Source organism: Clytia hemisphaerica, unplaced genomic scaffold, assembly GCF_902728285.1.
Source record: "Clytia hemisphaerica strain Z4C2 unplaced genomic scaffold, Clytia hemisphaerica genome assembly, whole genome shotgun sequence".
Classification (NCBI taxonomy): Eukaryota; Metazoa; Cnidaria; class Hydrozoa; order Leptothecata; family Clytiidae; genus Clytia; species Clytia hemisphaerica.
Genome location: NW_027103974.1, coordinates 1,813,136 through 1,829,415, shown reverse-complemented (window position 1 = coordinate 1,829,415; position 16,280 = coordinate 1,813,136). Strand labels below are relative to the sequence as shown.

At 36.7% G+C, this 16,280-nt stretch overlaps 1 long non-coding RNA gene across 2 annotated transcripts in view; it reads left to right on the top strand.

The window, feature by feature from the left end:
* Positions 1 to 16,280, top strand: part of LOC136810722 (uncharacterized) — a 49,054-nt gene that overhangs the window by 3,030 nt on the left and 29,744 nt on the right. The window contains exon 1 of one of the 2 annotated variants that reach the window (XR_010847144.1): positions 14,013 to 14,067. The exons of the other annotated variant lie outside the window; for it this stretch is intronic. This is a non-coding gene — a long non-coding RNA (uncharacterized lncRNA). Of the gene's footprint in view, positions 1 to 14,012; positions 14,068 to 16,280 lie in introns of those variants that run through there. 2 annotated transcript variants of the gene reach the window in all.

Below are 16,280 nucleotides of genomic sequence, written 5' to 3'. Positions count from 1 at the left end.
ATAGGAACCAATACGTACTTGATCCAATATTTGAAAAGAATTAGGTAAAGGGGATTGAATCCCTTAAAAAAACTTTGACTGGACAATTTCATTTTTGTTAGAATTTAGAAATTCGTACCCTTACAGTGCAGGCGGCAAAAAAACTACCCTTACAGTGCATTTCGGATGCATTGAAAAAAACACCCTTAGTGCCCGCACATACCCGTCAGTCATTTTGCTTGGCTGCCCCCCCCCCCCGGGTACATATCACAAAGTTAGAAAAAATAAAAAAGAATCAAAAGTCATAGAGGTCAGCTAAAAGCTTTTTTGAATTGGTGGTATATATAATGGTAGGCGGGCACTTGAAACTATCTTGGTGGAAAGTCCCCTCAAGTGGACAAATTTTGGTAAGTTTTATTGTCTATTGACGAAAAAATTAACGAAGTGAAGTGAAAACGTTTTCATTCATTTTTAGCTTCTTTTTTACCCAACACTCTGTATTCAGTTTTTTCTATAATTAGGTAGCGGTTTAATAACAGGTTTACACGTTTTTTTACAGTAAGAACAAACTATATAAGAACATGAGGCTTCGATGGCCAATTTCTTAGAAAAATTGGCAAAAACACTCACAAAATGATGAAATTAAAGCATATTTCAAATTAGCTGGCAGTGTTTTTTCAAACCTCAATAACTTTTGATAGAATTTGAATTAGTTAGCGATTTTGTGTTTTTTAAAAAGACAATTCGGAGTGGAATATTATCAAAAGAGAAACAAATTAAAAAATGGAAAATGAAAAAAAAACTGAAAAAAGGCTCTATTTTGTTGTTTTTTGATGATTTTTGAAGTCGCAAATAAACTTTAAGCAATATCTTTCGATGGAATAAATTTTCTGAAAAGTTTTTTCTAAGATCAAAGAATCACTAGTGTAAAAATGATAATTATGGCATAATTATTGAAGAAGTTGATTTTCGGATCAGGTGCAGTTAGCGTGGTCACTGGTTGGATTCTTTAGTAGTGGAGAGCACTGTTAAAGAATATAACCTAATGTCGTTTAACCTAATAATGTTATAAAATACAGACCAGAAAGTATTTCACTGTTAAACAATCCAACCTAGTCCACTGTTAAACAATCCAACCTATTGTCACGTCCGGTCCACTGTTAAACAATCTAACCTAGTCCACTGTTCAAGAATCCAACCTAGTCCACTGTTTAACAATCCAACCTAGTCCACTGTTTAACAATCCAACCTATAGTCATGTCCGGTCCACTGTTAAACAATCCAACATAGTCCACTGTTTAACAGTTCAACCTAGTCCACTGTTAAACAATCTGACCTAGTCCACTGTTAAACAATCCAACCTAGCCATGTCCGGTCCACTGTTAAACAACCTGACCTAGTCCACTGTTTAACAATTCAACCTAGTTCACTGTTTAACAATCCAACCTATCCATGTCCGGTTCACTGTTAAACAATCCAACCTAGTCCAATGTTTAACAGTTCAACCTAGCCCACTGTTTAACAATCTAACCTAGTCCACTGTTTAACAATCCAACCTAGTCCACTGTTAAACAATCCAACCTAGCCATGTCCGGTCCACTGTTAAACAATCTGACCTAGTCCACTGTTTAACAATCCAACCTAGTTCACTGTTTAACAATCTAACCTATCCATGTCCGGTTCACTGTTAAACAATCCAACCTAGTCCAATGTTTAACAGTTCAACCTAGCCCACTGTTTAACAATCCAACCTAGTCCACTGTTTAACAATCCAACCTATAGTCATGTCCGGTCCACTGTTTAACAATCCAACCTAGTCCACTGTTTAAAAATCCAACTTATAGTCATGTCCGGTCCACTGTTAAACAATCCAACCTAGTCCACTGTTAAACAATCCAACCTAGTCCACTGTTTAACAATCCAACCTAGTCCACTGTTAAACAATCCAACCTATAGTCATGTCCGGTCCACTGTTTAACAATCCAACCTAGTCCACTGATAAACAATCCAACCTAGTTCACTGTTAAACAATCTAACCTAGTCCACTGTTCAAGAATCCAACCTAGTCCACTGTTTAACAATCTAACCTAGTCCACTGTTAAACAATCCAACATAGTCATGTCCGGTCCACTGTTAAACAACCTGACCTAGTTCACTGTTTAACAGTTCAACCTAGTCCACTGTTAAACAATCTGACCTAGTCCACTGTTAAACAATCTGACCTAGTCCACTGTTTAACAATCCAACCTAGTTCACTGTTTAACAATCTAACCTATCCATGTCCGGTTCACTGTTAAACAATCCAACCTAGTCCAATGTTTAACAGTTCAACCTAGCCCACTGTTTAACAATCCAACCTAGTCCACTGTTTAACAATCCAACCTATAGTCATGTCCGGTCCACTGTTTAACAATCCAACTTATAGTCATGTCCGGTCCACTGTTTAACAATCCAACCTAGTTCACTGTTTAACAATCTAACCTTTCCATGTCCGGTTCACTGTTAAACAATCCAACCTAGTCCACTGTTTAACAGTTCAACCTAGTCCACTGTTTAACAATCCAACCTAGTCCACTGATAAACAATGCAACCTAGTTCACTGTTTAACAATCTAACCTAGTCCACTGTTAAACAATCCAACATAGTTCACTGTTTAACAGTTCAACCTAGTCCACGGTTTAACAATCCAACCACTGATAAACAATCCAATCCATCCATGTCCGGTCCACTGTTAAACAATTTAACCTAGTCCACTGATAAACAATTCAACCTACTCCAACAATCCTTCGAGGATTGGCCATATTAATGACCTTATTTCGAAATTTCCAATCTGTGGCTGCGTTTAAACCAACTGGCATTTGTAATTTGGCATTTGCTTATGAGGGATTCGACTTTTCCATTGTATTTTCTGTCATGGCATTTAAGGAATCGTCTTTTTAGAGTCATTACTGAAAAGGTGATTCCCTCAAGTTCAATTTTGACAGATCAAACAATGAAAAACATGGAATTTCTCAAAAACTGCAGTCATTAAGACTGAAACTTTTTACCGTAGGGCTAGGCTATGGCAAATCTTGCAAATTTTACAATCTATAGAAAGAACTGAATAAAAAACGTCAAATACTTTAAAAAATCAAAAATGTCACTTTTTCTCTCTGTGTTGGTTCTTTGTTTGATTCGAAATGCCAGAAAAGGGGTTTCCTTTGCTACAGCTCAAAATGGCATTTCAAATGCCAATGAAATGCCAACACGCTGGCATCATTAGGCATTTGACAAACCGAACAATTGCGCGGAACATTAGAATTCAAAAGAATACTGCAAGCAATTACAAATGCCGGGCTGGTCTAAACGCAGCCATTATCAATAATGTTTGACATTTGATTTTAATATTGATGGTTTTATGTGTAAGGCTTGGGGTATGTTTTGTTTCTTTTCGTTCGTAAGACTTAGGGTAATTCTTACATTTTCCTTAAGTCTATCTTGTGGTTTATTTTTTTTGTTTTTTTTCTTAACATTTTTTTGGTTGTTCTATATGCAGACAGAAGCCTGTTCCATATGCGCTAGAAAATTTAAAATCGAAAATTCTAACTACTGTCCTAGGTGCAAAAGACGATCCCATGCTAAGTGTAACGGCATAGAAGCAAAATTCATTAAAAATATCTGCCTCTGCAAAACTTGCAGAATTGACGCATTACCTAATTTTGATTTTGATGATGAATTACCTGCTGGTAAAGTCATAAGTTACCTAAACTCATATTTTGAGCATTTGAATTCTATCTCGAATACTTTTTCTAACATTCATTCGCAAAAAGACGACCAGATTAACGAGTATGACTATAATGACCACGTGATTAAGAATTTTAACTGTAAATATTACAGTACTCAGGAATTTACCCATCTTCCTCTCAACAAAATTCACTCTCTTGTTTTCATCTTAACATATGTTTTCTAGATAAACACCATGACAATCTCATGACAATATTATCTAAACTCAATCATAACTTTGATTATCTTGGCATTAGTGAGACCCGACTAAAATCTTCTATCAAAAAATCTTTCTATCAAGGGTTACAAATATTTTGACACACCAGCTATTTCTTCAGTTGGAGGTACTGTTTTCTATATTTCTGAATCTCTCGATAGTAAACCTCGCCAAGACTTTTCTAAAATCATCTCTTTTAATAGTGGCAATCTTGAATCTACTTTTGATGAAATAATTTTTAAAAACCGAAAAAAATACATCATTGGGTGCATCTACAAACATCCTTCTTTCAAAATCGATCTTTTTAATGAACAATATTTATCACCTCTTTTGAAAAAAGCATGCAAAGAAAATAAAAAGCTCATTTTGTTAGGTAACTTTAATATTGATCTCCTTACCTGTCATACTGAAATTTCTCACTCTAAGTTTCTTGATACACTTGGTGCATATCAAATTCTTCCATCGATCATACTTCCTAACCGGCAAATCCAGCACTCTCATCGACAACATTTTCACCTCAACTACTGACTGTTCTTCGATATCTGGAAATCTTACAGTGGCTTTATCTGATCATCTACCACAATTTTTAATATCCTGAATACTTCTAATTCAAAACTTAAGCCCCATTTGCCCTTTCGTCGTGACTGGTCTAAATTTCGTACACATATTTTTAAACGTGAATTTGATAGCATTGACTAGAGAGGCTTGATCGATATTGACAAAGGTGATGTTGAATCTTCTTTTAATGCTTTTGATACTCGTTTTGCTCTTTTATGTACTTTTATATGAAAACCATGTACCTCTTAAACAAGTTACTAGACGTGAAAGCAGGTCTTCTTCTGAAACCCTGGATCTCTAGAAGTATTCTCACTTCGATGAAAATTCATCATCATCATCCTTCGACCTAGGTCCGAATGGACCTAGGTCGGAAACAAACAATAACCCTCCCTCCACAGCTCTCGATCAGCCATTGCAGTGCCCAGTTCCTCAATCTCTAGCCCTGTTTCTCGTTTCAAAGTATCAAGAAAAGTGCGCTTTCTCGAGCGCCTAGTGCCCGCAGGACACCAAAGTAAGATCTCAGACACCATTTCGTTTTTCGCACGGAAACAGTGACCTGAGAAAGAGAGCATCCTGCTAGTCAGGACAGAGGAAATTCTTTGGAGTCCATGATATATCTCTTGAAGGGTTGGGTGGTTGCGCCAATCAAGATTCTGGACTCTTTTCAAAAGATTTGTATAGCAGCCATCAAGGCTCTTCAGCATGGTTTTTGTCATGGTCCAAGTCTCCGAGCCATATAGAAGAATTGGCTCGACAAGACTTCTAAAAGTTTGAAGTTTAAGAGCGTTAGACAGATTAGAGTGCCATATCTTGTTTAACTTATTACAAGCTTTCCAAGCTAGACCTTTCCTAATTTTAAAATCGTTTTCAGAGCTGTTAATATGAGAGCCAAGATATTTAAAATCCTTCACAAGTTTGATATTGACACCATTCTTGGAAGTTAAAGGGAGAACAATCCCAGAGGAGCTGATAAATTCAGTTTTTCCAGCATTGCAATAAAGACCGACTTGACTGGCCGAAGTTTCAAGTGAGTGAAGAAGACTTTCAAGATTTTGAATACTCTCAGAAACTAGGGCAAGATCGTCAGCAAAGTCAAGATCGGTCAGAAAAAGGCCGCGGTTACGCTTGCGCAGGGGAACTTTAATTTTGATTCCCTTGTCATTAGATAAGTCAACAGAAATTCTTAAAACATAATCTAAAACAATGATAAAAAGAAAGGGAGCTAAGGTGTCACCTTGTAGAACTCCAGCATGAATGTCAAAAATATCAGTGTCTCCGTCAGCTGTAATGACCTTTGCTTTGGTGGACACGTAGAGGGCCCTGATGGCTGAAATGAGTTTCTCTGGAATGCCGTACAATTTAAGAATTTCAAACATTTTTACACGAGATATGGAATCAAAGGCTTTTTTAAAGTCAACAAAGCAAATAAAAGCATCTTTGTCAAGTTTTCGCATTTCTTCCAAAATACGCCTGATGGCTAAAATCTGTGTAAGAGTACTTCTTCCCTTCCGAAAACCATTTTGGTTTTTTCTTAGAAGAGGATCAAGAACTGGAACGATACGTTGTAAAAGAAGTTTGTTGAAGATTTTGGCGGCGATAGGCATAAGAGTGATGCCTCTGTAGTTGGATGCTAAGGTCAAATCACCCTTTTTTGGAACAGGAATGATACCGCCAGTTAACCAAGCAGAAGGGGGAGTTAGAAACTCAAATGTGTGATTACAAAAATCGAGAAGCATTTCCATAAAGACGGGATCTTTCCAAAGCAGAGTTGGAATATCATCAAGGCCTGAAGATTTATTATTTGAAAAAAGTTTAACGCAATTTGAAAGTTCATCAATTGTAAAAGGAGAAGTTGATATGTCAAGCTCATCAAAAATTTGAGTTAAAGGGAGAGCATTAGTATTTAAAATAGGTTGGTTTCCAAGTAAAGTTTTAAAGTGGTTGAGCCAGTTTTCTCTTCTTTTATCTGGTGAGCCACCTTTGAGCTGAATAGAAGGGTGGTCTTTTCGACCTGTTAGATCCTTGATCGTTTTCCAAGCGGCCGAGTGCTGATGGCTAACATGAAGATTGGAAATTGAGTTTATCTTACCCTGAATAAACATCGATTCGGCGTTAAGGTAGGCATCATCCAGAGCTTTTTGAGCATCAGAGAGGATTTTTGATGTTCTTCTTGTAGGGCGTCGCTGATGTTTTAGTTTGGCCTCTACAAGTGCATTCCGTGCATCAGAAACAAGGTTGTTTTCAAAGAGATATTTCTTTTTGACTTTTTGTTTCTTTGGTAGAAGAGCAAGACTAACTTCTTTATTAGCTTTAATCAGATTTTGGTAACTTTTCTCAATGTCGTCGTCTGCTTGAGCAAATGTATCAAATCTATTTTTCACTTCAATAGTGTAAGTAGTTCGGAGGTCGTGGTTACAATAAACCTGTTGCCAATCGATGGATTTCATTGGGTCAGGTTTAGACTTTTTAGATGATCTAAGGCTAAGAGAAATGCGACAGGAAACAATTCTGTGGTCAGAACCAACAGTTGAAAAAGAAGAATAGGACTGAGCATTGCGAACACTGTTCCTCCATTTGTTTCTTACAATCACATAATCTAACTGAGAGAGGCTTCCTGAAGGGTGTTGGAATGACCAGAGTTTGGAAGCCTTTTTCATAAACATTGTATTTGTTGCTAGTAATTGAAACTGTTGCATGAAGTCAAAGAGTTTGTTACCGTTCCGATTACTTAATGGGTGGAAAGAGAACTTAACGTTGTCTAGGCCAAGCTGAGCATTAAAATCACCAGATATCACCAAGAAGTTGTGGGCAGGGGTGTTAAGGACAGCCCTAGAAAGAGAAGAGTAGAAATCATCAACTTCAGATTCATCAGAAACGTTGGTGGGGCTATAGCAAGAAATGAATGTTGTTTTCGGATTGCTATTAAATTCGGCGACAATAATACGGCTTGATACTTTTGAAAGTGAAATTAGGTTGTTCGCTGCCTTAGGAGAGAGTAGTAAACCTATGCCCCCTATGGTCGAACCCTGAGAGTTTTTCCAAGCAGAGGATGTTATAAGTTTATTTTTACCAATATTAGTATGTTGAAAGTTAACCTCAGGATGTAATGTTCTATGTTCTTGGAGACTAAGTATATCAATATTGCATTTGGAAAAACAGGAGAGTAGTTCCTGTTTGCGACTAGTTAAAGTAAGAGTACGCGCGTTAAAAGTGCTAAAAATCGTAGAGTGTTTACATCTTAGAAGTTTGCGGTTATTATTTTTGGTTCCAGACTCTATCCTATCACCGCCTTCTCGCTCAGATGAGTTTGGAGAAGGAGGTTCATCAGTCTCTGAAGAAACAAGGTTAGGTTGTAGAACCGGAAAAGCAGGGGCTTGAACCCTGGTGCTGTTTAGAGAAGTCATGATTATTTCTTTCGATAGCTTTTTGTTTCGAATGCTCCACGCCACTGGATACACCCTAGAGAGAATGACAGTAACAAGTGTCTAAAGAGGTCAATCACCCCATGAGGCATAAGAGAACCCTGCAAGACGCCAACCTGTACAGGGGTGGTTTTATATCAGAATTTTCCTTTTCCTATTTGGATTGCCGTAACCGGGCTATAAGATGCTCCAACTACACCTAGTTCTCCGAAGAGATGGAATGAAAAGTAAAAATAAAATTCTTAAAATATTATACAGGTTATATATACTAAAATTCGCGGTTTATATACAGTTAAAATTCGGTTGTATGCAAGTTTTAGAGAGAAAAACATATTCACGTAGTTTTGCATTTGACAATTTTCAACACTGAAGTGATTAAAGTCGTCTCTAGAAAATTTTCAATTCAAAATAAGTTTCCTAAATAATCCAGTAAAAGTACAATGAAGTAAAAAAAAGAAAAAGAGACTCTCACAACAGAAGTGGAAATGATGGAACTGTCTGTCTAGCAAAACTTTTAAACGATCGATAGATCTATAATGGCTTTGCAGGGCAAGGGCGCCAGGCTTCCCAGAGGAAGCCATCCTTGAGGATGGCTAACTGCCATCCCGCATACCCAATATGAAAATGAAAATTAGAGATGGCTTATTTCGTGACTATCTAAACACAAACCTACCTGATCTGAAGGCTTTCTTGCGTGGTAGGTATAAATTTTATCGTAACCGAATCGTTTTTCTCTGTCGTTTGAGTAAAAAACTTCACTATTCTAAATTATTTTTTCATAATTCAGGAAATATTCGAAAGTTATGGGAAGGCGTTCGTAAAATTATATCCTCTTCCTCGTCTTCTAGCTGCATCTCTCTTAATATTGACGACACCCTCTCTTCTAATCCCAAAGAAGTTTCTGAAACTTTTAATGACTTCTTTGTAACAATCGCAGGTATAGCATTCGTTCCAAAATCCCTTTTACTCGTCATCGTTTCTCTGAGTGGTTGAAAGACGAAAATCTGTATGCAAACTCTTTTTTCATTGTTCCCACGACCCCTAATGAAGTATTTACTGTTCTCAAGTCCTTAAGTGATAACAAATCCACGGTTCCAAGTAGCATATCCTATCCGATAATCAATTCAAATCTACAAAGCTTTTCTCTGATTCTTTCTGACATTATCAACTTGTTTTTCTATTCTGGTATTTTTCCATCTAAACTCAAAGAAGCCAAAGTCATACCTATCTTTAAAGAAAAAGGCTCTCCTGCACTTGATGCTGAAAACTACAGGCCCATCTCTCTGCGCTCAAACATTGATAAAATCTTTCAAAAACTTACGCACAAACGTCTTATGACTTTTCTTGATCAATCAGGCTCTTTGTATCCACTCCAATTTGGTTTCCGCTCAAAACACTCTACAGAAACAGCACTTCAATATTGTGTTGATCAAATCTTAACTGCTCTGGATGAAGGTGAGTATGGCTGCTCTATTTTCATTGACTTACAAAAAGCTTTTGATACCGTTGACCATGAGATTTTAACTTCAAAACTAGAATTCTATGGGGTTCGTGGGACAGCTCTTGATTGGTTTCGCTCTTTTTTATCTGATTGATCGCAATCTGTGTCTATTTCTAGCATTAGTTCTAAAACTAAGCCTATGCTTCACGGTGTTCCCCAAGTCTCTGTTCTTGAACCATTATCATTTCTTCTTTACGTTAAAGACTTGCATATCGCCCTTCCTTTTTGCCTAGTTAATTTATTCGCTGATGCCACAATGCTTTTTATCAGAAACGAACTCTTAAAACTGTAAAAATCACCTTTTTGTTGTTACTAGAGTATATTCCGTAAGTCTTATTTTCGAATGACTCCAAATAATGATTTAACACGATATATTTATGGGGTTCGCTATTAATTAATTTCCCTTAGATTCTTTTCTTCTTCCTTTAAATTCAAATTCGTAATTACAATAAAAGAGTACGTTTAGTGCGGGCTGATGGCCTCGCTATTTGTTTCATAGGCTGATGGCCTATCTTCTTTCGCTTTATTTCTTCTCTATTTGCTTGCTTCCCCCGACTGACTTCCTTGATTTCGACTCCTGTATTTATACTGTTTTTGAGGTGGTGGAGCGCCACTCCTTCTTCTTGTTTTTCCCATGATTTCTTTTTGTTTGATGAAGAACGTTTGCTCCGACGTTGCCTTCTCTCGCCAGTACGTATTTTTTTTAAGAATTTCGTGTAACGCAATTTGCGGTTAGGGTTTTTCCATTTGCTAGGACTTGCCCAAACCTTTTTCTTGCGGAATTTATAACACTCCTTATTTGGGCTTTACGGATTATCTTTTTTCTCACGGTTGAGTGGATCGTTCTGTAAACGTTTACCTAAAATTTGTTCTCTTGGTTTGATTTGGTGGATTCTTTGCAACATTAGGTAATGTTTTTGTCAGGTTTGTATCGAAAATCTCGTGCTTACGTAGTTGGTGGTTTGGTCTCTACCGAGAGGAATGTTCGAATTCCAGGAATTATCTTTTAATATTCTTTTTATTTACAAATCTTTCTGGTTCAGGAGGTATTGGCATTTATACTTATACTTGGTGGAAATACAGTACATAGTGTGATTTGCGTTGTTACTAAAAGAGGTAACGAGTGGTAACGATGTGGTAACGAGTGGTAACGAGGTAACCAGTTAAAAGTGGTGGCCCTAAGGGCTCTAATTTTGAATAACTCGATTCTGGTGAATGTAGAGCAGGACTTAATGTTTCTAGTGAATGTGATAGTGGAGTCGATGGTCCTGTTGAATGTGCAGCAGGGGTTGGTGGTTCTGGTGAATGTGCAGCTGAATATAGTGGTTTTGATGATTGTGCAGCAGGAGTTGGTGGCTCTGGTGAACGTGATAGTTGAGTTGATGGTTCTGGTGAATGTGATAGTGGAGTTGGTGGTCCTTGTGATTCTGCAGCAGGACATGATTGTTCTGTTGATTCTGCGACAAAACCTAAAGGATCTGGTTATTCTGAAGCAGCAACTTGTGATTATGGTGATTATGCAGCAGGAACTTGCTGTTCTGGTGGTTATGCAAAAGATCCTTGTGGTTATAAAGGTTCTACAGAAATACATGTCGGTTCTGATGCTTCTTAGTACAAAACTGTTAGTTTTGATAGATCTACATCAGGGCTTGGGATAGATGGATTATCTTGATTTTCGAATATATTGTATTCAGGTGTCTGACAGTTTTTTATAGGGCTAGAATTGTGATAAATGCTATCTAAAGACATTAACAACTGTCAGTGTTTGACTTGTTTAGCCATATACCTAATATTAGTAATAATGTGGTGGCTTATAGGTTTGGACTATAAGCTCCACCATTACATCCACAAGGAACTGAAACTCCTGCTACACAATCATATGCACTCCAACTTCATCAGCAACTCAAACTCCAACGTTGCATTCAACAGAACCATCAACTCCACCATCACATTCACCAGTACCGGTATATTCACCAGAACCATCAACTCCTGCCTCCCATTCACCAAAAACACCAATCCCTGCTGCTAATTCAACAGAATCACCGACTCCTTATGGACATTCACCAGAACCACCAACTCCTGCTGCACAATCATCAAAACCACCAACTTCGGCTGCACATTCACCAGAACCACCAACCCCTGCTGCATATTCAACAGGAACACCAACTCCACTATCACATTCACTAGAAACATTAAGTCCTGCTCTACATTCACCAGTATCGAGTTATTCAAAATTAGAGCCCTTAGGGCCACCGCTTTTAACTGGTTACCACCTCGTTACCACCTCGTTACCACTTGTTTAAAAGTGGACCGGACATGACTATAGGTTTGATTGTTAAACAGTGGACTAGGTAGGATTGTTAAACAGTGGACTAGGTTGGATTGTTAAACAGTGGACTAGGTTGGATTGATAAACAGTGGACTAGGTTGGATTGTTTCACAGTGCACCGGACATGGCTAAGTTGGATTGTTAAACAGTGGACTAGGTAGGACTGTTTAACAGTGGACTAGGTCAGATTGTTTAACAGTAAACCAGACATGACTATAGGTTAAATTGTTAAACAGTGGACTAGGTAGGATTGTTTAACAGTGGACTAGGTCAAATTGTTTAACAGTGGACCGGACATGACTATAGGTTAAATTGTTAAACAGTGGACTAGGTTGGATTGTTAAACAGTGGACTAGGTTGGATTGTTAAACAGTGGAATAGGTTGGATTGCTAAACAGTGGACTAGGTTGGATTGTTAAACAGTGGACTAGGTTGGATTATTTCACAGTGAACCGGACATGGCTAGGTTGGATTATTAAACAGTGGAATAGGTTGGATTGTTAAACAGTGGACTAGGTTGGATTGTTAAACAGTGGACTAGGTTGGATTGTTAAACAGTGGACTAGGTTGGATTGTTAAACAGTGGACTAGGTTGAATTGTTAAACAGTGGACTAGGTTGAATTGTTAAACAGTGGACTAGGTTGGATTGTTTAACAGTGAACCGGACATGGCTAGGTTGGATTGTTAAACAGTGGACTAGGTTGGATTGTTAAACAGTGGACTAGGTTGGATTGTTTAACAGTGAACCGGACATGGCTAGGTTGGATTGTTAAACAGTGGACTAGGTTGGATTGTTAAAACAGTGGACTAGGTTGGATTGTTTAACAGTGAACCGGACATGGCTAGGTTGGATTGTTAAACAGTGGACTAGGTTGGATTGTTTAACAGTGGACTAGGTTAGATTGTTTAACAGTGAACCGGACATGGCTAGGTTGAATTGTTTAACAGTGAAATACTTTCTGGTCTGTATTTTATAACATTATTAGGTTAAACGACATTAGGTTATATTCTTTAACAGTGCTCTCCACTACTAAATAATCCAACCAGTGACCACGTTAACTGCACCTGATCCTGATTTTCTTCTTCTTCATTTTCAATCTTTATTTTCCAATCTTTTTTGAGTTTTTTCTTTATAACAATATTCCACTCATGTTTGTCTTTTCAACGAGCACAAAATTGTTACTTAATTCAAATTCTGTACTTCGCCGAGTCCAATATATTTTCTCGTAGCCCAATATTTTTCATATTGGATGAGACTGCGTCCAAATAAATGGTTTATTATCCGTTCATCGCTAAAATATTTCTCGTTTTGAAATATGATTCCAATTTATATGCTCGTGAATCTGGCTTCTTGGTAGTTTTTTATTCAAAAGTCTTATTTTTATTTTGTGACGTAACGTCAAAAAGAAGATGCTCGTTGTGTGACGTCAATTTTTGAAATATATAGCCTCCATGGAAGCTATATATTCGAAAATATTGGACAGTAAAGAAGCCAATCAAATGTCGCTATTTACGCGCGTCGGATAATAACAAAAGTTATTGAGGTTTGAAAAAACACTGCCAGCTAATTTGAAATAGATTTTTAAGTGACGAACGTTTTCAGGCTTGAAACTCAAAAAGTTAAGAACATCCGAAGGCTTCAAAAGTTTTGGGTGTTCTTATAAAAAAAACGTGTAATTTTGGAGAAAGAGAAACTGGAATGCTGACGGTACACTCGTTTTCAATTTCCTGTGATAATTACATTCTGAACTGAGAGCAACTTTTTATTGTTTCTCCATTCAAGGGTAAACATCGACCATAATTTGCTCTTAAACGAGATTTACATAATTTGCACTCAACTCCAAAATTACATCGATTAAAGTCCGTCCATTTAAAGTCACGGATCTGCAAGAGGTTTCAAAATCAACGGTAGAGTGTTATCTGTGTTTTTCTCAATTACTTTAATTAGTGCTTGCCAGACACGCCACCACAATGCTTCCTTCATTTGCTCAAAAAAAATAACCGGCAGTTTAAAAACCTGTTTGCCTATCAAGTTTAACAAGTTTAACCATTATTTAAGCTTACTCGTGGTATTTCAAAAAGCCGGCCAAAAGCCAAATGAGATGGAGTTTTTATAAGACTTTAATAATTGGTCATAATATTGGTGATTATAAAAATAATTATGAAAGTAACAAAATTGTTTTATTACTGGTTAACGACCAACCAAATCAAATAAGCAAAAAAAGCATTAGACTTCAGCTCGATTTTAATCCTTCAGTTGCGCTTGTTCATTTATGTCTGTCTTGTTAGTTTTCGCTGGTAAGCCTTATTCTATGTATATACCCTATGGACCCCGAGGGGCAAATCACTCGATGAGTTATTTTTTAGAAAAAGATTTTTCAAATTATAACGAGCTGATAATCAAAATCGAGGATTTTTCATATGCGAGTTACGAGTTACAAGTTACGAGTTACGAGTTGCATATAGAACCACGAGTTGCGAGTTACTTTTTACGAGTTACGAGTTACGAGTTGCATTTCAACAAAATAAAATCGCGAGTTGCGAGTTACGAGTTGCATTTTAACACACAAGATTCGCGAGTTGCAAATTAAAAGTGCGAGTTGAAAATTGAAGGTGCGAGTTGCAAATTAAAAGTTCGAGTTGCAAATTAAAATCAAGTCTGAGACTGTTATCTTAAATAATAACAGCACAAAAAAAAGCTTAACCCAAAGCAAAGCATGGAAAACTCAGCCAAACTGTTTACGTTTTGTGACTAAAGTTGTGAAACCACTCAAATCACACATTTTTTCGCTCATTTTCGTATAAACACAAAGCAGAGCATTACATAACTTTAAGTTTTGAAAGGAAATGCGCGTGTTTCTTCCTCGAGAAACATCTTTAATGTTGCTTTTAATAACGTGGACGTTGCCTGTCATTTTCAAGACAAAGTGACACTTTTTGACAAAATTATTGACAGGCTAATTAAGTGTGATACCTGCAAGCTTTATTACACCAAATATTTTAATTGTACAGAATGAGATGCCTTTGATATAAAAAGATAGTGGGCAGTTTTAGAGATACAATTCTAATCAATTATTCTATTGTCCTTATGTTGATAAAATCACTTATTTTTATGAAATAATGATCTGATGGTCAAATATAAAGCTTCTTTAATCAATTCCAGCGAAGGTTTTGTTCCAGGGGGGTACTACCCTTGCCAAACGACGGGGATGCTCCGCTGAGGTTCCAAAAGAAGACCCTACATGGGACTCGTTTTTTCAAAAATTTTGCCGAAATTTGCGAAAAAAAGTGACCCTGAATGTGACTGAAAATCCAAAATTTTCTAAAATTTTCTACTTTCCCCCAAATTTTTCGGAAAAAGCACTCTACGAGCGACTGATTTTGGGTTTTGTCACTTATAAATATGATGCTTTTTTTTCAAAATTTGGAGTTCGGGCGACATTTTGGGCCATCTCTTAAATTTAATCGGATATTTCAATTTGGCACGGGTTTATAGACTTCCAGGCTATAAAACTAAAACTCTATCCTTCCAACCTAACTTAGAGCACTTCCAAATAGTTTTTAGTTTTGAAAATTCGTGGGAATTTCCCTTTTTTCTAAAATATTACGACCATGATTGTACACGTTTTGCATGTGATCTTATAATTACTGTAGGTGAAACAACCCCTCAGAGCCATCATTCTCAGCCTGTTACCTTGTTACCCCCTATTACCCCATGTTACCCTCTTTAGTAACAACGCATCCAAACCTATTACCCCCGCCCGGGAGCACTTTTCTCTACAGTTCTTTACACTCATGCAATATAAATACATACTTTTTGTACATTTTTTTCTTTCTCCACCAAATGTTTGCTCTTTTTATGTATAATTAATGAGCAGCAATAATCATTTAATTATTTAAAAAATATCTGTTCTTTCATCAATAGAAATTATCACTCTTACTGACTTTTCGATTTGTAACACGCACTTTTCGTTTTGCAACACGCACTTTTCGTTTTGCAATATGCACTTTTAATTTGCAACTCGCACTTTTAATATGCAACTCGCACTTTTAATTTGCAACTCGCACTTTTAATTAGCAACTCGCACTTTTTATTTGCAACTCGCACTTTTTATTTGCAACTCGTGAATTTTGTAAGTTAAAATGCAACTTGTAACTCGTAACTCGCGATTTTATTTTGCTAAAATGCAACTCGTAACTCGTAACTCGTAAAAAGTAACTCGCAACTCGTGGTTCTAAATACAACTCGTAACTCGTAACTCGTAACTCGTAACTCGTATATTATCATATCACTCAAAATCATTGTCAAAAAATTAAAAAAATTTGAAAAGTCAATTTTTTTCGAAAGATTTTTTATTTATTTTTGACTTTATTATGCTTTATTTCTGATTTATTTTTGACTTAATTATGATTTATTTCTGATTTATTTTTGATTTATTGATTTATTTCTGATTTGTTTTTGATTTATTGATTTATTTTTGATTTATTTTTGATTTCTGATTTATTTCTGA